Genomic DNA, 24021 nt, shown 5'->3' on the forward strand with positions numbered 1-24021 from the left:
GCAATGGCTTACTGGGAGACACACACGTACTTAGTGCATATTCGTATGACTTGAATGCAGTGTGGTAATAAGCAACCAGTATAAGTGTCCTATATATAAATTAAAACCTATGCTTCATATAAATAAATCTCCTAAAAGTACTTTATGACATGTAGGTAACCCTTTGACATTTGGACATAAATATTAGCTGCTCAATTCACTAAGCATATTGACATGCCAAAGTATAGAAAATCTGTTTACAAGCTTGCCAAGTGCTATTTCAGCTTTTTTTTTTTGTTTTGTTACTCAAAATACAGACTGTAGATTCGAAGTGGAAGATATACATGAAGACAGCATTTTGCCATTTTTTTACCCCATACAAGCCTGCTTTGGCAAAATCCAGATTATCTAGAGCTGCAAAAAGCTGAATTTCAAAAGCTATTTTTAGTTAATTATATCCAGGTGTCCTGAATGGTTTTAGGTTTTGATTGAGATGAGAATTTTGCGTGGCATTCTGAAATATTAGGCTTCTTATATAGATGCTCAAATATGGATTTTCTTTATAAATGTCCATCTATTTATTTAACATCTACCTACTAAATGGCTTTAAATATATGAGTAATATCTATCTTCCCATTTTCAGGATAATAAATAGAAGTTAAAATCAGGAAATGTATTTTAGGTCTGCATAGATCTCTATGCTAATCCATGGGCTTCCTCTAAATCTTTAGAACTTAATATCTCCTCAGAAGCAAATATTTTTAAATTGATAAACTGTTTTTCTAGGCACACAGTAGATTAAACTAATTTCTAGAGCCAATTTTACGAGATAGAGAAATGCATATGCCATAGATGGAAAAGGTGCCTAACCCTTGGACATCAAAGATTGCTCTCATGACTCTTGAACATTACTGATAAGATATTTTCTTCCCACCTTCACTTTAGTTTTCAGCTAAATATTCTCAGGCTCTTTCTGAGGTCTTTAAATGGATGGCTCTCATGGCTACTATCGCTTGGTTCCATCACAAAAGATGTAACATTCAATTATTATTGTTATTATTATTGTCTAGCCACTCCAGTTTTGCAAAAAAACTTAAGAGTATCTGCATAAAGCTTGTAAGGTGAGAAATAACAGTAAAAACAAAGGCATTAATGTTGAAAGAGACAGCCCAAGACTTGAGGCAGTTTATTAGGGTCTAAATGGGGAACAAGCCATAATATAATTAATGATTCTTAACAAAAAGGTTTGAACACCAAATCAGTGATGTTGTGCTATCAGTGATAGCATACTATTTGGGAGTCATGATCACAGGGAAGGAATAAAATATGCAAAGACCACTGGATTGCTTTGACTAACAGAGAAATAGAAGTGAGAAAAAAATCAATAACTTTGAAATAATGTACTTAAGAAATAATGTGCATGAGAATTCTGCCAGCAGACACTGTCTCATCAGCTGAAAATGGCAAAGGAGAAAGAGATATGTATATTATTTCTGTGAGTCAATTTGAGCTGTGACATTTATTTGGTCTTTGGCTTTGGTTTCGCTACAAAGCAACTGTGTACAGGCAAAGAACAGTTTCAATGTTGTGACAGTAAAGTACAAAGGAACATTTGTTACCTACAGAAAGATTTTGATTATTAGTGCTGTTTCAGAGGGGATATAGCTCCAGTAATCTTTTTTGTAGTACTAATTGAAGACTACTGTGTCAGTCTTCTCTACTCTGTCGAGTCTGAGATTATGATTTGCAGCTTTCAAATTTCTTGAGATTGTTCATCAAGAAAAATGTATCTGGTTATGCATTATATTTAATACCACAGAGAGACTTCACACTTAGTTTTCGTCCTTGAAGTTATGCATACTTTCTTCTTTTTTAGAGAATTCACCTACCTGTATTTTCTAGTCCTTTTTTTTGCAAATTTGGCATACATAAAATATGTTTTGGGTGGATGGTAGTGTGGTTAGAAACACAGGGCTGGAAGGTAATTCTCTGCTCTTTAGGAACAGCATTTTTCATATGATATAAAAATGTTCAAGCTCCATTTTAAAATTATTCAATTTCTTTAGTGAAGTTTCTCATATTCAGGGCTGTTTAATCAATTGTTCTGCCACGATGGTTACAAATGTTTTGTTTCCAATCTCTTTCTAATCTTTTTGTCTGGACAGATATTGTCAAGGAAAAAAAATTAGTAAGAATAACTGTTTATCCTCACAGCTGATTTAAGAGTTAAACCTAAAGTGAAGATCAATATTTTCTAGCATTATTCTTAGACATATGTGGGCAACTTGGTAAAACTGAGAATCCAGGGAAGGATTCAGAGTAGTAATGCCACTTCACAAATTATTTCTCATGATTTCACAGTAATGTATCAATTTATTTTGTAGTGCCTGTTAACTCTGGGCTTGTTTTGCAGTGTCTATAGAGTATTCTCATGACTGCTAGAGTTAGGACATCTGGAATGCAGAGAGGAAAATTATTGCACCAAAGCACCATGTCCCAGTGCAATACTTTGGTGTATGGATGAGGCATCATATGATGTCTACCAAGCAGAAGTTTTCAACTACATCATCATAGTGTGGTTGCATTTCATGGTTTTCATTCACAGAATGTTTTTTTGATAACTTTGTGCCTATTGACTACATAGTTCTTCAGCTTTCTGAATGTTTAGGAAAACATTATTTCATTACAATATTAAAATTAAATATAAAACATCTAAAAGAAAACTATCAAGGTTTAGGTATTGGAAAAAATATTAAAATTCTGGTAGGCTTTAACTACCTAAGATGGTCAGCCCAAAGTATTCTTTTACCTTTTTAGTAACGAAAACAATGGAATCTTCATGTAGCTGTATTGTTGCCAAAGAAGATGATGTGACGACTGCATTTAGGACTGAAGATCTTTAACTCTTCAGCTAGCTGGGATGCCCATGACCTCATTCTCATAAGTGCACTGTGAATGTACCTAAAGAACTGAAATAACAGCACAACTAAGCAGCAGTAGATTCATTAAAGAAACCAAAATATCCCCAAAAAGCCTGAACATGAAAACTTCATTGTTATTGATGTGATGTTCCATTTCTGGTTTACTTTAAGTAATTTTTGGATAAATTCACAAATATTCTGGAACATGCAGATAAAAAACATCCAGAACTTTTGTCTCTTGAGTAAAACCCCAAATCTCTGTAGAATTAATCTGTCTCTCCTCTCTCTTATCAGGAATAGGGAAACTTGATTTTCTATGTGGAGACATCTTAATTTTTAAAATATATAATCTTGGTTGTAAGTAAACATTTATATCCCAAACCCTAGTATAATATGCAAATTCTGGAAGGGAGAAAGAAATTCTTTATCTCAGTACCAGCAAAACAAACGTTTTATGTGCAGAGCTTTGATGTAGGAGGAGAAGAGGGTGGATAAAATACAGTTCCTACCTCATATTATTTTTTATTAAATTGTAAAAATTCTTGCATCTATCTTGGAGAATAAAAATTTCATTGCTGTATATAAAATTATTATAACAAGCTTCTCCTGTTGCATAAATCAGTTAACTATGAGTTCGATGATATGCTAAAATGAATAATCTTGCATTATTTTGCTTGAAACATATATTTCTATAGCCATATATATACCAATTTTTTTTGTATGGACAGACACATACTTTGTTATGTCGATTTACGTTAAAGAAAGATCCATTTCAGAATCTGGCAATTATAGATGTAGACTGTTCTTTGCAATACTTAAATATTTTCAAATACAAATAAGTCTGAACAATAAATGCTTCCAAGACTATGACAGCTCCTGATGTAAATCAAGGTGCAAGATGAAAGTCATAAACCAAGTGAAATACTGAGTTGTCTAACATTTTTTACTGTTTGGATGTTAATAACCTTTCATCTTTAGTTCCTTTTTGCTTGAAATATTTATCTTCCTGCTTTCTCTTGGTAATGTTTGCAGCCTTAAAGGTTTGGGGTGGTTTTTTTAATGTTATATTAGTGTGGAGAAGGGATTGTTTCTCTGATGGCAAAGACACAGAAAGTGAACTATCAACATAGAATTCATCTCATGGAGCCTACTGTCACTGGGAAGTAAAATTTACTATAGTGGTATTTTATCCCTTTGCAAGAACAAAATATATTCTAAAACAGGGAGCAACATAATTCACACAATATGGTTTGGTTAATGAAAGGATTTGACCCAAAACATCTAGAATACTAATGAAATTAGAATTAACTGCAAAGATTACATACTAATTGAAGTCATGGTTTCAAAGTGTGGGAGTTGGATTAGTCTGGTTTCACGTCAAGGAGAATAGAAGACTTGGAAGAGTAATCATAATGAAACACAGGTATTGCAGGTTAGGCTGCTGGCTGTGAGGGCAAGAATGGTGAATTTTCATTGTGTATCATTTATCTAAGGAAATAAGTATTAATTTGAAGTCAAAAGTACAGAGGCCAAGCATTGAGGGACAAGCAGAATTTCTGCTGTGAACAGAGCTACTCCAATGGAAAGATAAAGATAGAAATGTGTATCTTAGTCAATCAAAAAGCCCCTTTGAGACACTTACAAGAGTCAGATGTGAAAGACATGATTGGCCAAGGCAAAATAGATGCATAAAATAAAAGCATACCATTTCAGGTAGCAGAACTATGTGATCTGGGTTTGGAAAAAGATAAAAACCACACTTTTTGAGTAGGTGATCTGTCTCAGAACAGAAAGCTAAAATATACTTATTTTGGTTACCCCAGTAGAATTAAGATCAAGAGGAAAGATGACAATCTAAAGATATGTCTTCTTTAAAAATATAGCATTAAGCACTAGAGTAGGAGAAGTACTATTTAAATTCAGAGATAATCCTAACATAGGTAAATGGTTATGTTTCGGTAAAGAGTACATATGGAAAGAAGATATTAGCCGTCACAAAGCAATCACAAAATTTCTAAGACAGCTTTAAATATTATAAATATTGTCAAACACCTGAGTAATTTTTTTCATTAAGTACTAGCATTATATAGTCTAAGGGGATAGAAGGCTAGATCTGACTATTTAAGGGGTCTCTTCTGAGTGTTAAGAAATTCTTGGACCACTAAGCTTACCCCTTCTATTTGACAACCACATGATATAACTCAATTAATGTGTTTATGAAGACCTGTGTTGAAATTGGGAATAAAGCCAGCAGAAACATGCAGAAACTCCTCTAACATCACTGGTTTTAGATTTAGTTCAAAGTTGTACTGATGACATACACATAGGTGAATATTCAGGGAAGAGGCATCTCATACTGATTATATCACAGACATCGTGGCTTGGGACTTAAAAACGGATCTCCTTGGACCTTCTTTTGCTGGTTCATACCCTGCTTTTATCAACAGCTACGAAGGTGTATGAGCTTCTTTATAATCAAAAAAGCAGACAACACGAATTAGTGATAGCTGTCCAATTCCTATAATTACAGAAACTTCCATATTTAACAATAAAGCAATTTCTCTATATCCAGGGTAGAAAGAAGATTATTTACCCAGTGACCATAGGTGTTATAATAGTTTTGGAGTTTAAAAGAACTACACTGTCAAGATATTTTTTTCAGTTTGCTACTCCATGAAGTTATTTCAATTTCTGAAAACAACTAGAAACAGGTGTTTTTTTTTAAATAAATCTTTATATTAGGAAAATGATATAGCTACGTTTTCCTAAATACTTTCCTGGAAAAACTCATGCATTTTGGGGAATTAGCAAGAGAATTAAAATTATATACTCTGCAATAAATCTTTTCTTAAGTATCTACCTCAAGATGTTGTATAAAGCACTTCATTACCACTATGGAAGCAATCACAAGGATCTACTATGTAGTTAGACTGCTATTTTCTTTTTCTGTATATAGTGTGGTAAATGTACACCTGATGCTTGGGAAAGAATTGTTTGGTAATATAATGAATAAAATATTGAAAAAGTGTCATATATTGCTTTTGTGACCGTAGGAAAGGGAAACATTTTACTATAAATGATTAAGGCTGCACTTCCATATGCTTTTATTTAAAGTATAAAAGATTGTGTTTGTTTTCTCCAGCACAACACATGGCTCACACTTTGAGAACTAGAGCATAACAAAACCATCTTCAGTATAACCCAGAGTCGTAAAGTACACTCACATCACATCACCCAACCTTCAGTAGAAACATAACCTTCTTTCCAAAAGAGAACAGCATTCAAGAAGTCAATAATATGGAAGAACAAGAATTTCTAAACCCATTTATACATCTGTTGGAAGGAAAGCGAGGTGTAAACACGTTGTAGATGAGTTTTATATATGTGCCTGAACTCCACATTTAATGCTTAGTCAATGAAAAATTTTGAATTCTGGAACTCGGAAATACAAGCACAAGCCATTATATGGACAAGCACTTTAGCTAATCCCTTCACAATTTTAGTTCCTGTTACTCCATCCTTCTTCCCTTTGATGATGGTATGCAAGTTTTCATTCTCTTAGACTGGGACTATAATCCAGTTTCTTACTATCCAAGATACTTGAGCTCAAGTGACAAAGCACTCTAGTGACAGCTCTAATCAGACCCAGGAATAAAGGTGGATTACTCAGCTTCCAGACAGAGTAATTTACACTTAGCAAAATGAAGATGTTTGGTCTTTCATCTACTCACATACATTTTCTGCTAGTGAGAGAGGCTTATTCTATAACAATTTCAGTAATAAACTGTGTGAGTACAAAATCAGTATTCTGTCAGTATGGATAAAAAAATATATACAATCACAGATAATGTGAAAATAAGGAGCTAGTAATTAGAGAAAGGCCAAAGGGGTAGAAATGAGCATCATTTTATTGTTTATATCTGGTTCATCTTGCTTATCTTTTGTTACACTCCCCTCCCAACAAGCTTGTACACTACACCATTTAGCTTAATTTATATACACATATTACACATATTTTCAAATACAGCTTGCATTGCCTGTCTAGTGATCCAGCTAGTTTAAGAGATCCTAGGAAGCTTAACTTTTAAGTGTAAAGGGACTTTTATTTTGGTGTTATGGTTTTTTTTCCCTACTTTTGTGGGTTTTTTTTATGTTTGGTTCTTTCTTTTGGTTGTTTTTTTTTTTTTTTTAGCAAATAATAGATAGTAGTTCCCCAAGGCTTAGGGGAAATTCAGCTTAGCTGACAAGGACTTCTAGCAATGCCTTTCAATAACTTCCAAGAATAAAACACTCCTGTCCTCTTCTTTCCTTCCATATTTTTGTAGCTTCTTGGAAAATTTTGTCTGGATTTTCTACTTTTAATGTAGGGCTTGTGCATTAGAGTCTAATAAAACTTTTTTTGTTGGGGGCCAAGCTCTTTCTTCAAGAAAGATATTTGCACAACATTTTTCCACAGAACAGCATTGATTTCAATGAAATTCTGTTTTTCAGGCTGAGAATTTTCTGGTCTGTAGAAAGCTTCCTTCCAGCAGCATCAGTAAGACCAGTCATTTATTTAACTACAGGCAAAGTAGGAGCTTCAAAAGAATTATTTGTAGTCCTTCGTCTGCTAACCTAAATCCTCATCTGGGAAACAGACATAAGTTACAGATTCTTGTTTAAACCAGACAGAAAGAACTTCATTTTATATCTGTCATATTCCAGGTGAATGCCATAACTTAGTGGTAGTAACTATATTCAATGGAGCGATTTGTTTTCTGTTTTCCACAGAATAAATGCAAAAGTCTTGGTCTTTGCTTTAACGTAAAAGGGTAAAAAACCTTAAGTCTCCTTAGCTTTCCCTCCAAGCTCTGTGGGCCCTAATGATCTCCTAACACAGCACTGTGGCTTCTTTAGAAAGAATGCAAGAACACAGAAATGTTATGGCTCCTTTGCCAAGAGCCCTCAGGGTGGAGCAATATGTGCCATGCCAGCAGTCCTTGCGCTGACAGCATAGTAGTTCCATTTCCATTTTGTCTGCTGACCCAGCACCAGCAGTGTATGTATCTACCTGACAGCTATAGTTTAGTTCATAAATGAGTAGCATTTTCCAGCTCCATCCAACTTCCCACTGGAATCTGTATACCTATGGGAAAAGAGGTCTAAATACCCAAATAATAATTTGCATTTGATGGTAGGTGACATATTCCAATATCTCTATAAAACAATGACAGAACAGGAATAAATCTGGTAGATGAGCTAAGGCTTGGTGCAATGACAACTATCATGACATTCAGAAATGGAATAGTCATGCCTTACAAGGAGAAGCATGAGGAATATTTATATCTCACAATAGAGAAAGTAACATTAAAATTGTAACCACAGTGCACAAAAGCAACTCATCAGACCCTTTTGGTTTTGCAGGTAAACACAGTTTCCTATGGCTTTATTTTAGTTTACGTTTTAGCAGAAATCTATCCAAAATTCATGACCTGTTACTTAGGCCACTTGTCAGACTTCTAGCTGGATCATAACAACATCTTATTCTCTTTTTTACGTGGTTACCCTTTTTTTTTTATATCTTATGTTTAATTCTTTGAAATAAATTCAGAAGAATGCAGTAGGGGTTCAACAAATTGTAGGTTTATGTAAATTTTTATTGTAAGCCAAGTGTCTCCTCAATTAGTTTTCTCCCCATGGGATTTGCAGTGCCTGCAAATTTCAGAGGGACTTGACAATTTTGCAGCAATTTATAAAACTTGTCTCAGGAAAATATAAACAATTGATTTAATTATACTCCATAGCAATCCAGTTGGAATTATTATAGTTGACTCTAATTAATTTAGTTGAATTTAATTATTATTTTCTTTTCCAAGGTAAATTCAACAGTGACAACTACATAAGAGAACTTGACAGGTTCTGGGAAAGACAATGCTGAAGTTCTGCAATCCTGCATTCCTGTGGGGTTGGTACCCCCAACCATAGCACAGCTCCATGAGGTACTGCAGATAGTTAGAGAACTTCAGAGCATTGAATTGGCACAAAGAAAATGTTTATGGAATTCTTTTTAATGTTATAACTTCCTAATCAGCAAAGCATTTGCCACATCAACTTGTAATCTTAAATCAAGGTATTTCTTGGTTTTCAAAAGTTTTCACAGCATTCACCATACCAGTCATCTCAACGTAAAAGCTATCGTATTGGTCATGCATGATTTCCCCTTCATAAATTCCCTTCACCTGTGCAGGTTCTGTTGATATGCTCAATTTGCCAGGGCAATAGATTAATCCTCAAAAGAGAAATTAATGACTCCTCCTTTAGCTTTTTTTCCTCCCTGTCTGTATGACAATGAATGATGTTGACTTGATTGACCAAATGCATTAAAATAAATAACATCTCAGAACTGACCAAAGGCTTGTTTGCTAGTGAATCTGAAACGTTGGTAAAACTAGCACATGGACAAGAAAGATCACAGAATCACAGAACGGTAGGGCTTGGAAGGGACCTCTGGAGATCATCTTGTCCAACCCCCATGCTTGAGCAGGCACACCTAGAGCAGGGGGCACAGGAATGCATCCAGGCGGGTTTTGAATGTCTCCAGGGAAGGAGACTCCACAGCCTCCCTGGGCAGCCTGTGCCACTGCTCTGGCACCCTCACAGGGAAGAAGTGTTTCCTCATGTTTAGATGGATTTTCCTGTGTTCCAACCTGTGCCCATTGCCCCTTGGCCTGTCCCTGGGCACTATTGAAAAGAGTCTAGTCCCATCCTCCTGACACCCACCCTTTAGATATTTATAGGTAGTGATGAGATCCCCCCTCAGTCTTCTCTTCTCCAGCTGAACATTCCCTAGTCTCTCAGCCTTTCCTCATAAGGGAGATATTCCAATCCCCTGATCATCCTGGTAGCTCTCTGCTGGACTTGCTCAAGGAGTTCCCTGTCCTTCTTAAACTAGGTAGCCCAAAACTGGACACAGTACTCCAAATGCAGTCTCACTAGGGCAGAGTAGAGGGGGAGGATGACCTCCCTCGACCTGCTGGCCACACTCCTTTTAACACACTCCAGGACAACATTGGCCTTCTTGGCCACAAGGGCACAGTGCTGGCTCAAGCTATTCAAGTGTTATTCCCTGCTGTTTTGAAAGTTTGAGTAGACTAATGCATGAAGGAATCAAACCAACTAAGGTTCTTGTGTGGAATACCATTGTTCTTGTCTAGCCTACTTTGTAGATATTTATCTGGGGAAAATAATAGTTCTGTGAATTATACTGTTTTTTTAATTACTTCCTAATTATAATGTAGTTTAAATTACAATACAACAATTTGCTGGCAAAAACCATCACTTTCTTCCCACTGGCCCATTAACATTTTTCTGTTACCATCCCATTTATATCCACCCACTGATCACTGTTTAAGTATTTTTCCCAACAGCATGTACTTCAGCAAATACAATAAACACATTGTAATAATCTGGAATTAATATTAATGCTGTCAATCAGTTATATTTGTTATTTTCTGCAGTGAAATTAAATTTAAAACTGTCTTGTGTACATATAAAAAGGATGCAAGTGATGATTTTTTTCCATTTTTCAACACAAGATTCATAAAAGCAGTCTGGAAGATGGGATTTTGATAGTATTTAATTCAAAAATACCGACAGTCAAAAATTTTTAATATATCAGGTTATGCAGGTAAATACCAGTATTTCAAAAACCTTATTTACTGAAACAGACATTAAACACTGATGATGTAGGGCACACTTCTAAATAATGTTTTTTCTATAAAACCAGCATGGAATGAGTAGCATGTGTCACATTAAATGATCTGGCTGCTTCTAAGTGTCCATACTTCCCGTGTAATTATACAAAAGGAATTAAAAGACATTAGAACTATGAATAGTCTGGCTTGTAATCATTTTAAATGACTATTCTTTTCCCTTTATGAGCTTGATGAAGGACTGATGATCTGAACACAGCGTTAATTTAAATTGGATGGAGGGAATGATGAAGCAAACTCTGAAAAGTTAATAGGTTTTTACATGCTTTACTGAGAACAGATCTTGAAGATAAGAGGTATAAACTAAGGGCACACCTCCTCAGATAGCCTGAGCTGTCAGAAATAAAAGACAAAGCTAAATTATTCTGCTAGATTAACTTAATCTCCTAATTCACAGATTTGATACTGGTCAGCAATATAAGTATTAATGGCCCTATTTTGAATGAAGCTATTTTTTGAGTAGGACTGTACATCTGACATATGATCAAGGTTAGGATGCAGGGTAGTTAAAGGCACATGATCACAAATAGGATGTAAAAAAATAATGGTGTCCTATAGTGATCCAGTTTTGATTGAGTTTATAGACACAAGTTCTAATAACAAGTGGGGTCCCCCAGGGATCGATACTGGGCCCAATGTTATTCAGCATCTTCATAAGTGATCCGGATAACAGGATCAGGTGTAGCCTGATGAAGTTTGCAGATGACACCAAGTTGAGTGGGGAAGCAGACACTCCAGAAGGGAGAGCTGCTCTGCAGGAAGATCTGGATAGGCTGGAAGAGTGGGCCGACAAGAACCTTATGAAGTTCAACAAGGACAACTGTAAGGTCATGCACCTGGGAAAACATAATCCGGGAGTGCAGCACAGACTGGGATCCACCTGGCTGGGAAGCAGCTCTGTGGAAAGGGACGTGGGTGTCCTGGTGGACAGGAAGCTCAACATGAGCGAACAGTGTCTGCTGCGGCCAAGAAGGTCAACGGGATCCTGGGTTGCATCAAAAAGGGCATCACCAGCAGAGATAAAGAAGTCATTACCCCACTCTACTCAGCACTTGTCAGGCCACACCTGGAGTACTGTGTACAGTTCTGGTTCCCGCTATACAAAAAGGATGTGGACAGGCTGGAAGGGGTCCAGAGAAGGGCCACCAAGATGATCAAAGGACTGGGAAGCCGCCATACGAGGGTAGGCTGGGAGAGCTGGGTTTGTTCAGCCTTGAGAAAAGGATGCTCAGAGGGGATCTCATCACCATGTGCCAGTACTTGAGGGGTAGCTACAAAGAAGATGGAGACTCCTTTTTTACAGGGTGTCACATGGAGAGGACAAGGGGGAATGGACACAAGTTGCTCTTGGGGAGATTCCGATTGGACACGAGAGGGAAATTTTTCACAGTGAGGACAGTCACCATTGGAATAATCTCCCCAGGGAAGTGGATGTCTCGGCCACATTGGACACCTTTAAGATTTGGCTGGACAGGGTGCTGGGCCATCATGTCTAGACTGTGCTCTTCCTAGAAAGGTTGGACTAGATGATCCCTGAGGTCCCTTCCAACCTGGGATTCTGTGATAACATATCGCCAAGTGATGGAATACACTCAAAAGGGCTTTGCACAATGCAGGTGAAGTTTCTTCCAATCATCTGTGCAGCGCAGCACTGGCATAGAAGATATATCATGCTAAAAATATCACCCACAATAAATCCACATCACTGCAAATAGAACCCACAAAGAAACCTGTTCCCTTTTTCCCCTTTCGCCTGAATGGGCCATCTTTTATCTGCTTTTTCATAGATTTAAACAGAATTTCTATACCATGAGAAATCTTACTTCTCTCCTCCTTTTTCTATATTTTTTCTAAAGCATATTGACACAAAACATCCTTACAGAGCATAGAGACCAAGGTCAGAAGTGCTAGCATACTTTTGATCTGTTCTGAGAGTTACATTCTTCCCCTTCGCTTTATTTTATATAGATTTTTAGGATTTCCAATTCTTTCAGTCTTTTCTCAAGAGTTTAAACCTCAAGAACTTTGATTATTCTGTTTCTCCTAGACCTCCTCCAGCTGGTTCATGTCTGCACTGGAAGTGCAGTGCCCTGGACAGAGTATGGTAGCAGAAGCCTCACAAGTGGCAAGAGAAAAAAAAAAGATTATTTGATAGAGCTTGCAACAGCTAAATTCAAAGTGTCAATGACACTAGTGGGAAAAAGGGAAAAGAAGAATATGTCTCTTTTGACGATACATCTTTCAACCTACATTTTCAATATTTGCTATTTAAATATAAATATAGCTTTGCTCTTTTATGTAGGGTAGCACAAAAAATAACTGTTTCAGAATCAGTTTATTGTTTCTGTAAATTATGAGGTAGAAGCAAACCAACAGCAAAACCTTGCAAGATATTATGAAAATTAATGGTTTGTTGAAGAAAGGTGCCTTGGGAACCAGGGGGAAAAAAAAAGATTAAAAATACTGGGTATTGTATTGATATGGAAGTTACTGCATTCCTATGATGCTGGCATTGTTGCTGTATCAAAGAACGGATAATGTGGGATCTCAAAGCCATCAAAATGGAGATTTTATTTTTTTTTCCCCCTTGAAGTCATCAGATATTTTAAGACCTTTACAGCATTTAAGAATTAAATTCAACTGTGGGCAAAATTTGTCTTAAATGTCTACTTTCAGCATGAAAAAAAAAGCTTTCCTGGTTGCTGAAACTGTCACTGCCTCAGTCTTGCCATCTGAGATATTAAGTAAAAGCATGTATATCCTTCTAAAGCACTTACAAATCTACTGAAGGCAAAAAAAGCTTTATGAAAAAGCAACACTGCTATACAAATATTATCAACTAAACACACATAGGTATACTTTTTTCCTTCCTAAGAACAAGCATCCAGCTCATTGAAGTACCTGCATTGCTAGGTGATATGCATAGTTTGGGTGTCTCTATGTAGTTCCAGTTTATGAGAACTTTACTTAGCCCCTGCTACTCTTTACTAGGAACTGGAGGCTGTCCAATTGCTCAGTCCTTAAAAATGACTCCATCCAGGCCTCTTATATTTTCTTTTCAGCCTGAATACACTTCAAAGGAAATAGCACTCCTAAACACTGTGATGTGTTACATTACCGAGTTAGGAAGTTAGAAAAGAAAAAAAAAAAATAAAAGGAAGAAAGAAAGGAAAAGGAATTCTAATATTTCTTTTTAAACCTCCAGGAGCTCTGACTGTATGCTCTGTTTTTTCAGCTTTCAGAAATTCTCACTGACTGTCCCATTGGTCAGGATAACCAGTACCTGCATGAATACCAATGTTTACTGCTGTCCTTCAGATGAACCCTTGCCGTGTCTCCAGAATACCTGTGTGTATTTGGGGAAATGTCTCATATGCCATAGCTGTTTGTAGCTATGAGGCTCTGGGATCCCTGGGGTTTCTAATTCTTCCTGTCATTTTCCCTGATGAACAAAAGGTTCTTCCAAACACAGCTATCTGAATCAGGAACAGAGCACCCAATGACCTGACCAAAACTTCAGAGGGAAGAGTTGTATTACTCCAGCCCATGTAGCAGTGATTGTGAACATACATAATGCATGAAATGTCTTCTACACATACTTTAGAGGTCAGCCTGTGCTATAAGTCCCCTGGTTGCAAGAAATGAAGAGATAGACAGTTCTAATTCAAGAAATCCAAATAGTTTACTCTCACTGTACTATGATTTGACAATACTTAAACACCCATCACACAGCCCTTGTATTAAGATGGCAGTCAGAAATAATTTCATTTGCATGGCATTGATCTCATTTTCATGTTCACTCACTTACTGCTTCTGCTGTGTATCAATAAATGCTAATACAGCCAAAGCTAATTTTGCCTTGGAAAGGTAGATGAAAAAATGCAGCGTTTGTGTTTTGAATTTGCACAGAAGTTACATGAAAATTGGCTAACACCAAAATTTATTTCAGAACTAGAAGTTTTATGGAAAAGTTCTACGTAATTGGCTGGATTGTTTAGATTTTAATCTCCTTAAATAAACATTTTATATTTTCTCCTGAAGACGGTGCAGTATTTCAGAATTTGAAAGATTACTTTTCAATCTCTCTTCAACAAAAATAGTCCTTAAACCAAAGTCTCAGACTTCATTCCAACTAAATAACTATTGGACTCAAGTAATTTGACAGGTAAAACAAGCACCCAACAGTTACAAGATACAGAAGAAACAACTTAGCTGATCACAGACTGGTAGGGGTTGGAAGGGACCTCTGGATATTATCTTGTCCAACCCCCCTGCTTGAGCAGGCACACCCAGAGCAGGGGGCACAGGAACGTGTCCAGGCGGGTTTTGAATGTCTCCAGGGAAGGAGACTCCACAGCCTCCCTGGGCAGCCTGTGCCACTGCTCTGGCACCCTCACAGGAAAGAAGATTTTTTTCTCATATTGAGATGGAACTTCCTGTGTTCCACCTTGTGCCCATTGCCCCTTGGCCTGTCCCTGGGCACTATTGAAAAGAGTCCAGCTCCATCCTCTTGACACCCACCCTTTAGATATTTATAGGTAGTGATGAGATCCCCCCTCAGTCTTCTCTTCTCCAGGCTGAACATTCCCAAGTCTCTCAGCCTTTCCTCATAAGGGAGATATTCCAATCCCCTGATCATCTTCGTAGCTCTCCGCTGGACTTGCTCAAGCAGTTCCACATCCTTCTCAAACTAGGTAGCCCAAAACTGGACACAGTACTCCAAATGCAGTCTCACTAGGGCAGAGTAGAGGGGGAGGATAACCTCCCTCGACCTGCTGGCCAGGGCCTGATGTCTGTGAGTAACCCAGATCTCCCTTCGCGAAGGATACAGGGAGAGAGAGATCAAGGTATGATTATATGAATACCTCAAAACGGAGAATAATGTAACACGAAGTGCTAATGGCACCACCACATTAAGAAGTCATCAAAGCATCCAGTAGCCTAAATTGACTCACAGCTCAGTGTAGTGGAGCTGATTTAGCTGCTTGACAATTCCTTATTACTGTGGGACTGAAGTAACAGCATCTTTCTTTTCACCAGCTTATACCAAATTCTAAACAAAATGAGAAGAGAAAACCAGACACAATCTGTACCATTTCTTCCTATTCTTTCACCAAAACAGAAATCTGCCAATTTCAAACAGCAGTGGGTACAGCCTTGTGAGAGATCAAGCACCTTGCAGGAGCTGTTGAGTACATATAGCCAACACTGGAAGACCCTGACTACCTCGTAGACAGGGACAGCGAATGATAACCCTATGTAAAGTGTAGGAAGAGTAATGTACTTCCTCCCCTATCCCGTCCTCTCAAAAATTACTGCCCATGTATTTAATAATAAAGTCAAAAATTGAGCAACTTTGTCAATGTTCATGAGGAACAGGAAAGGACTCGTGCCACTTTGCTAAGTAAAATAGAAGCACCCAATGTACTTCAAAGCCACTTGCTAAGAATAAATAAATGACACACTGTAATTCTATACCACATCATTGTTCTGTTCACCACAGATTTTAAAATGTGTTACAAGGATGGTAATATGGCCGATCATGTACTGAGAAGCATACAATATTTGATATTTCAATGAAAATCTTAAAGGAAACATGAACAGCAATTTGTAAAACACATACAGCAGTGATTTCCCTTTGCAAAAGTGGCAGAAATCTATCATGTTCTATTTAACATTATATGCTAAGGGTTAACATTTATTTTATAATCTTAGCTGTCTATTGTGGTACGTACCATCCAGCAGTGTTTGTAAATAGGTAAGAGACAGAATCAAGTTCAGATAATTAAAATTCTCTTGTAAGGTTAAAAAAATCTAAAATTAAAGAGAAAACAGTAGAAAAATCACCATTAGCCAAAATGTTTGCTAAGTAAATTATTAGCTGTCAAGCTGCTAAAAGACTTACCACACAGATTTACTAGCTGACAAAAAAGAAAACAACAACCAACCACAAAAAAAAAAACCCAAAACCCCACAACAACCCAAACTAGAACACCCTTCTTACTGACAGTGAAAGGAAGGGGCATTCTTTTAATCAAAAAAGCAGCAATTAAGGATTTCAGCTGAGAAACTTCAGAATTATAGGAATTAATGCTACATCACTGTCTGAACTAGTCATGGCAACCACAAAGAAATGAAGCGTTATAAGAAACTTAATGACAAGGACTCCGTAAATCACAAGATCTGGAAGAACATTGTAAATTTCTAGTGCCTGTGTATTATTGTTCAGGTACTTAAGTACCTAAAAGAAAATGGGGGGTTTTGGGTGTTTTTGGTTTTTTGGTTGGTTTTTTTTTTTTTTGTCTCTAGTAATGTCCTAGTATGTGCACCTGTGAGTACTTCACTTTCTTTCACAGAGATTTAACAGATGGCATTTAAAAGATTTAATTAGATGCTACTTAATGAAAATAATTTCCTTAATTTTCAGAAGAAACTAGTTTTTCAATATTTGCTGCAATATTTGAAACAATTATTGAACTGCTATTTAAAACAATATATTTGAAAATAAAATTTCTCATGTTTTAGAGCTATTTCTCAGATCCCTGTAGAGCAACATTCCTCAGTCTGAAAGGTCACGACTACAAATAAATCAAGACTGTCAACAGCTAGAGCATCATGCTGATAAAAGAAATAAAACAATTTATGGAGTTGTACTTCTCACAACATCCTTTGTCAGGCTGTCGTCTACCTAACTTCAAACACTTCTTTGTAGAACATCATTTTACTTTACTTCTATTGTGAAATTACCTTTAAGTGTCCAGTTATTGAAAAAAATAAATCAAGTTTGAGGCATCTTTGATTGAGATAGTCTTTCATGTTGGTTTTCCACATATTTTACTGCCAGTTCAACACTAAAGTGCCAGGCAAAAAAGACCCAAACAAAAAAAAAACCAAACCAAAAACGTATTACTGCTTTAGTAACTGGTATGGGTATACATAGCTGCTAAATGCTATAAAATGTTTAAAACTGAAATTTTGTTTCCAGTGATCCTCAGAGAGACACTGTCAAAAAATATTCCGGCTATAAACAATGCCAATAAATCAAGAATTCCTTCTATTTTTCCACCTTAAGTGTTAGCATAACACAGATGTTCTTGGTTTCTCAGCTTTTAATATTTGTCTTCCATCTGCTGTTACTTCTAAGTATGAATTTAGGTTTTCTGTAAAATTAAATTACTAAAATTTTCTATTTGTTACTAAAATGTCCATTCTATTGCCACAAATGAAAAGTGACAGTAGTGCATGAATTCTGCTTAACAAGGTAATTATACACTGACTTCCCTAACGTGGCTTTTCCTGATGTTCATTATAAAAATTGTATTTTCAGTAGTGCTGTTCTTCCTGAAGACAGAATTTATTCTGAAGTTTTTCACTGAGTGTGATTCTTTCAGGATTTAGATTTAAATGAAATCTAAAACTTTGTTCTCAAAAAATCATATGAAACCTTTTCACTTTTTGGCACTTTCTCAGTCCCTCATAGTTAACATGAACAGTAACAAAGTCAAGCTTGAGTTTCAGTCATCTAGTTTTAATGTTCTAGGCACAAGTTCAGTCCTAACTGTATGTAGACACAACTCTGTTAAAGTTAATGAATTTCTACTTGCATTGACAATAACAGTGGCATTTGTTATACTGAGATCTAATTCTTTTTGTTGGAGTACAATTTTACTACATCCTAAGAGGTGACATTATTGAGTCTCAGGCAGGATAACTGGAAATCCATTAGAAAGGCCTTCATGTAATGCTCCCCATAATGTTTTTGTTTGGTGGGTTGTTGTTTGGTTTGGGGTGTTTGTTTTTTTTTAATTTTATAGCAGTAAGCACTTACGGTATGAAAGGTTTAGCAAAATTTTAGATTGACTGTACTTCTCAGTCTATACTATTGACAAGAAGTCTTCATAAGTAGAATTAACTTCTAAAGAACAGAGGTGAAATAAACACTTTTGAAACTAACATTATTAGATGTACTTGATTAAAAGAAAATAAATTTTTTATTACTGCCTTAGAAGTCCATGCAAAATAGGAAACTATTTTGTATCTACAATTCTTTTCTCTTAATAAGTAAAAAAAAAAATAAATTTAAAACCCCCCAACTTGCCTAATATTTTATTCAAACTCACCTCAGTCTCAACCTTTATTTTATAAAGCTGTAATTGAATACTAATGCACATTTTGGCTTATTTCTTAAGGACATGGAAAGCAGATACATGAGGGAAGAATATTATCAACCTGAAATTCTGACTATGAAAATTGGAGTTTTTCAAAGGTGTGAATACTGTGTGGGCTGGGGGACAAATCTGGGACATCCACATCGAACTGGGGGGTCAATACCTGTTACTGTAAGCATATTACCAAGATCTGACTGGAGACCAGGAAGGGTACAGAAATACTGTAATAAAAAGGGACAGCAAGTGTCTACAGGCCTAATTCTCTGTTGTCTGTCCAAAAACCATTCGTGATTTTTAAATCAGTTTTGAGTGGATAGAGAGATAAATGCTTCAATTCCATTTAGATGCTTATATCAAATATATCAAAATAAGGCATGATATAAAAGAAGAGACTCTGAATTTCACTTCACACTTCAATAAATATGCTTCTCACCAAGGCATAGGTAAGGGATAGAAGTAGCTGTTTTGCTTGAATGGAAGAGCTGTTTCTAGGCTAGTCAAATATTATGCAGGTTTTGTCTGCTCTCAGATGTTAGTGCCTGAAAAAACCTGCAGCTCTAGAAGACAACAATTTTTGACAGGAGAACTGTCAGAGGCATTTGCTAAGTAAGGTGTTAATAACCTGGGATGGTATGAAAAAAAAATTCAATTTAAAAGGAATCCCTGCAGGACTCCAGGAAATGGGTTTGTTATAAATATTAGCATGTTTTAGCAGGAGTGGAGTCTGTCTTACACCTGCAACCCAAGATGAGATACATTCGGACATCAGAAGCTCCAACTGAGTGAATGATCCAAATGTCCATAGCAAGTCAGACAAATATAGGGCAATACATCTTTTGGATCTGATCTTGGGGAAAAGTAGGCAAGCACAGTTTTCTTTCTTTAATGTCTTTGAAGATTTGTAACTGGGCTGTCTCGCTCTGCTATTGAAAATTTAAAGATAATATATGTTCTTAACCTGACTTGACCTAAGCACAATTTCACACTGACTAGCAGTGAGACTTCCCTTACCCAAAGGTAAGGCAGATCTATGAACCTCGTTAAAGTGCCCAGGAATTCCAGCAGCCCCTGCAGAAGCTGTGCATTCCTAGTCTGTGAGCTTGCAGCACAAGAATTTGCAGTGAGAAAAATTTCGATTTGGTGACTTGGGATAGCTAGGAAAGCTCTGACATGCATAGGGTGATCGGAAGCATGCCTGAATTTTGACAGCCTTGAGGGACTTTGACAGACAAACGAAAAAATACTGCAAAGAACTAAGACAAATATATCTCATAGTATCTTGTTGACTCAAAATTCTTTTTTCTCACCAAATATTATTTAATTAATGCACGATAGCAAGAGACAGTTCCCATTGTAGAACAGCTGGGGAACATCGTTAGGAATTAAAGAAGGGCAAATTCAGTCTGAATGATCCTGGCCCCTTTAGACTGAAAGCAGCACCATGTCTGCCTGTTTGTTGGCTTCACAACCACTTGTTTTGATATCTATTAAGGCGGGTCCTTCACTTTTTAATTTTTGTGCGAAAATACTTATCAATAACACATGACTAATTTTTTTTCCTCTGGAATAATTTCAGCTTATAAAATGGATAAGTTGCAGGGAATGTGCTTTTGAAAATAAATTGATAGCAGTATTTTTCTTTAGGTAGGTAAACAGTCATATTACCAATTGCTGAGGAAGCTTTATGTTTTGGGCAACCCTGGTGAGTCATGCTGAACTGTTGTGTGGTGCCCTGCTGAGATAAAAGGAGACTTATTATCCCTTGCCGTCTTTGCCTTTATTGAAAGAGGACTCTAAGAGTGGAGGAAAAAGAATTCAACATGTTGGTTTACTTCTGTGCATCTTGGTGTTGGAATGGATATTTTCCAGCTTTTTTCCAGTACAGTATTGGAACAGATTGTTCTGCAGTAAATTTTAGATGTCAAACAATCAAGAGAGATAACATTTCATGGCAGAAGTTGTAATTATTTGAAAATCATTTACACTTGACATTACAAAGCTCAGTTTCTGGACACTTCTTTTGAACATTTTTTTATCATAAATATTAGCAATGATGATAAGGAAGCAGTTCTAGCCTCTAGCAAGATTTTGCTGAACATGCTATAGGCTATAAGGCTTTATATGGCTATAAGTCACTTCAGAGTATTCTTTCAGATGCAGTTAATGATTAACCAGGCCATTAACAACAGAGATAGAATATAATTAAAAGAGAAGGTAAAAAAAGGAAGCACTAATTTACTGAGAAGTATTAATTGTAAGTTACCTTACCATGCATTCTTCACATTTTAAAGTTATTATAGCTTGATCACATTTCTAAGTGAAACATAATATGGTAAGATGCGGTATACGTGCACGTATTTTGCTTTGTCTTTTTAATCTTTCTTTTTCTGATAGAAACCAGTTATGTTCATGGAACGCATAACATTAAAAGATAATTTTACACTCTATAGACTGGTTAACCAGATATTAGTATATTCTGCAAGAGCTGTAAGAAACGTCCTATAAAGTATGTCTCAGTCCTACAATTTAAATTGAATTGCATTACTCTGAAAATTACTGGTACTCACAATGTAGATTTTAATAAATATTTTAGAAACAGCAATCATTTTAGCAATTTTAAAGATATGATCTTGTTACTTTTTTATTTGATGAAACCACTATCAAGTTTTTAACCTCATACTACGGAGCTTATGTAGCTTTGTCAGGAATGAAAGTCATTATGATACTACAGATAAAGAGTTAATGTACTAATCTGAATTAAATAAGTAAAGCATTTTATGAGCAATTCATGGAACTTCTGTTTAGCTGAGGTGTTTAATGGTAAGTGTTTCAGAAAGTGAACTCATTTTGACATGGGGATACTCCAAGCTTAAGGAGACATTAATAGTTACTGAAATTTACAACATAAAAGGCCTTGTATGAGTTACTGCGTTTGTCCTTCTTTTCCCATTAATCTTTTGTGCATCTGAGTGGGAGAGTGCATTGCTTATAAAGTATTTCTGTCAATCCACTACTACTATACCCACAATCTTCTCTAATAGGTACATTTCAAATATGGACAGGATGATCTTACAACATGACATTACATAAAGTGTTCATTTGTAATGTCTTATGCAAATCTTCACAACTTTGAGGAATCATGCACTTGAATTGTAGATAAACATAATGGACTTTTCTACCCTTCTCACATACTACAACAAATATATTTATTTGAGACTCATTTTAAGAAGAGGTGTGAGACTATTTGTAGTTAAGGCACACAATTTCTATGCACCTGTCTTTTCTGTTTCCTTTCTCCAGAAACCAAGCTTTTACTGGCAAGTTTCTTCCAGTAGATGGTAAGTTTTGGTCAGTGAAAAAAACACAAATAATTTTCAAGTTTTCATAAGGCTTTTAACCTAATGCAACATTATAATGAAGCCTAAGGAAAACTCACTGACACAGAAATGGCTATCTGGATGTTATAAACCTTCCTGGCTTATATTTTATTAAAACAGGTGGATTAATGTGAAATAGTTGGCATTTAGAGAAAAAAAAACTCATTGAGTGGAAGCAAGATTTGTGGTAATTTGTGTTTCACCAGCGCTAACTGGGATAGGTATTGCAGGGAGTTCTTTCATAGAAAACCGATAGATCCACAAAATACATTTTAGCTTTGAAGACATGCAATAGTTTATTTTTCAGATGAGTCTCTAATGAAAAAGTAAGCCCAATAATACAGAAACTAACTGGTTTAGCAAGAAAATAGGAAATCAGAAGTAGTGATGCAGATTTACTTTAAAAAAAGCAATAGTTTCCAGTACATTTTAGCAAAGAACAAACCTGATTTCTATTTTCTGGTAAATCCCTGTGAGATGGTACCAGTTCAAAAGAAAGGGTTATGCTGCTTCTCATCGCAAGTATATCTTTCTTCATACAATCCCTCTTCAGGGAAAAGACAATGAAGTCTGGTGACAAATGGAAAGCTACAGGGTCTCTTGCTTTTCTTCAGCTTCAGTATTTTGAATACTGTCTTGTTCATTTACCATAACTATTAAAATTTGAGTGGGTAAGCATAATCAGGTTACTTTCTGGAATTTAAAATTTTTGGAGGTTGCTAATACCTTTAATTTTTCTACTAATACCTTTTAAAAGATTTTCTACATTTAAATACATATTTTCATTCCAACAGAGAAACTTGGACAGCTCAATAAAGAAATCAACTTTTTTTTTCGTCTCTAAGTAGACGGTGTCTCTCTTACCTCCTGTGTCATTAATGACTGTACAACTAAAGAATCAAGCTGCAAACAAACCTGCAATATTCTGATATTAAGATAAATTCTGTGATATTTAAAATAATAAGCAGAATATTTATATTTCCAATATTTGTACCTATTGATCAATGTAATGTTAACAAAAACCAAGAAAATTATACCAGTTCTATTAGCAGTGGAGTTGTGGGCTAATACATTTGAAAACAACCTTTCTTTACTATTTTTCTATAAATCTATGACTCTATCTGCCAGAACCTGGAAGTAAGAGAAACACTCAGAGATCAGTTACAGCCAAAACAATACAATGGCTGGCTTTCACCCATGTGAAATCCTGTAGTAGACTAGTGATATGGAATATTTTGGGCTCCCAAGAAAAGCAGCAGTTTCACAGTTTCTTAGTACTATTCTGTGTCAGAGATTAAAATGATTTAATCTCATATTTGCCCAATTTTAGATGAACATGAATTGTTCTTCCTGCCAGGCATTTGTTATCTAGCCTTAACTTACAATTTTGTCCACAAAATGTGGCTAGCAGGATGGTCTGGTGTCAACAAAACGCAACTAGCAGAAAGCTCCAAAAGTTAATCTCCGCTAACCTACCTTAAAATTTTAAAGATTACTTTAAATGTTCCTCACAATCTCTCAGTAATACATTATCTTACTGGGTACACAACTATTTGCTTACAGTTTTATCAAATGTATACTAGCACTTATCATATTACCATAACTAAGTTACTATTGCAATGCTAACTTTGTATGTGACTTACTATCAGAGAGACTAATTTAACAGAAGTACTGTATCTTTGCTTCTGAGCCTAGTCAACAAATTACATTACTAGAACTTTCCTGTACAATAAGCCTTTCAGTTCACTTACTCTAAGCAAACAATAAAGATGTCAATTGAAAAGTTGCATAGACTAGTGGATACAGCTTTAAATTGGAATTCAAG

Source organism: Phalacrocorax carbo, chromosome 4 (genome assembly GCF_963921805.1).
Source record: "Phalacrocorax carbo chromosome 4, bPhaCar2.1, whole genome shotgun sequence".
NCBI lineage: Eukaryota > Metazoa > Chordata > Aves > Suliformes > Phalacrocoracidae > Phalacrocorax > Phalacrocorax carbo.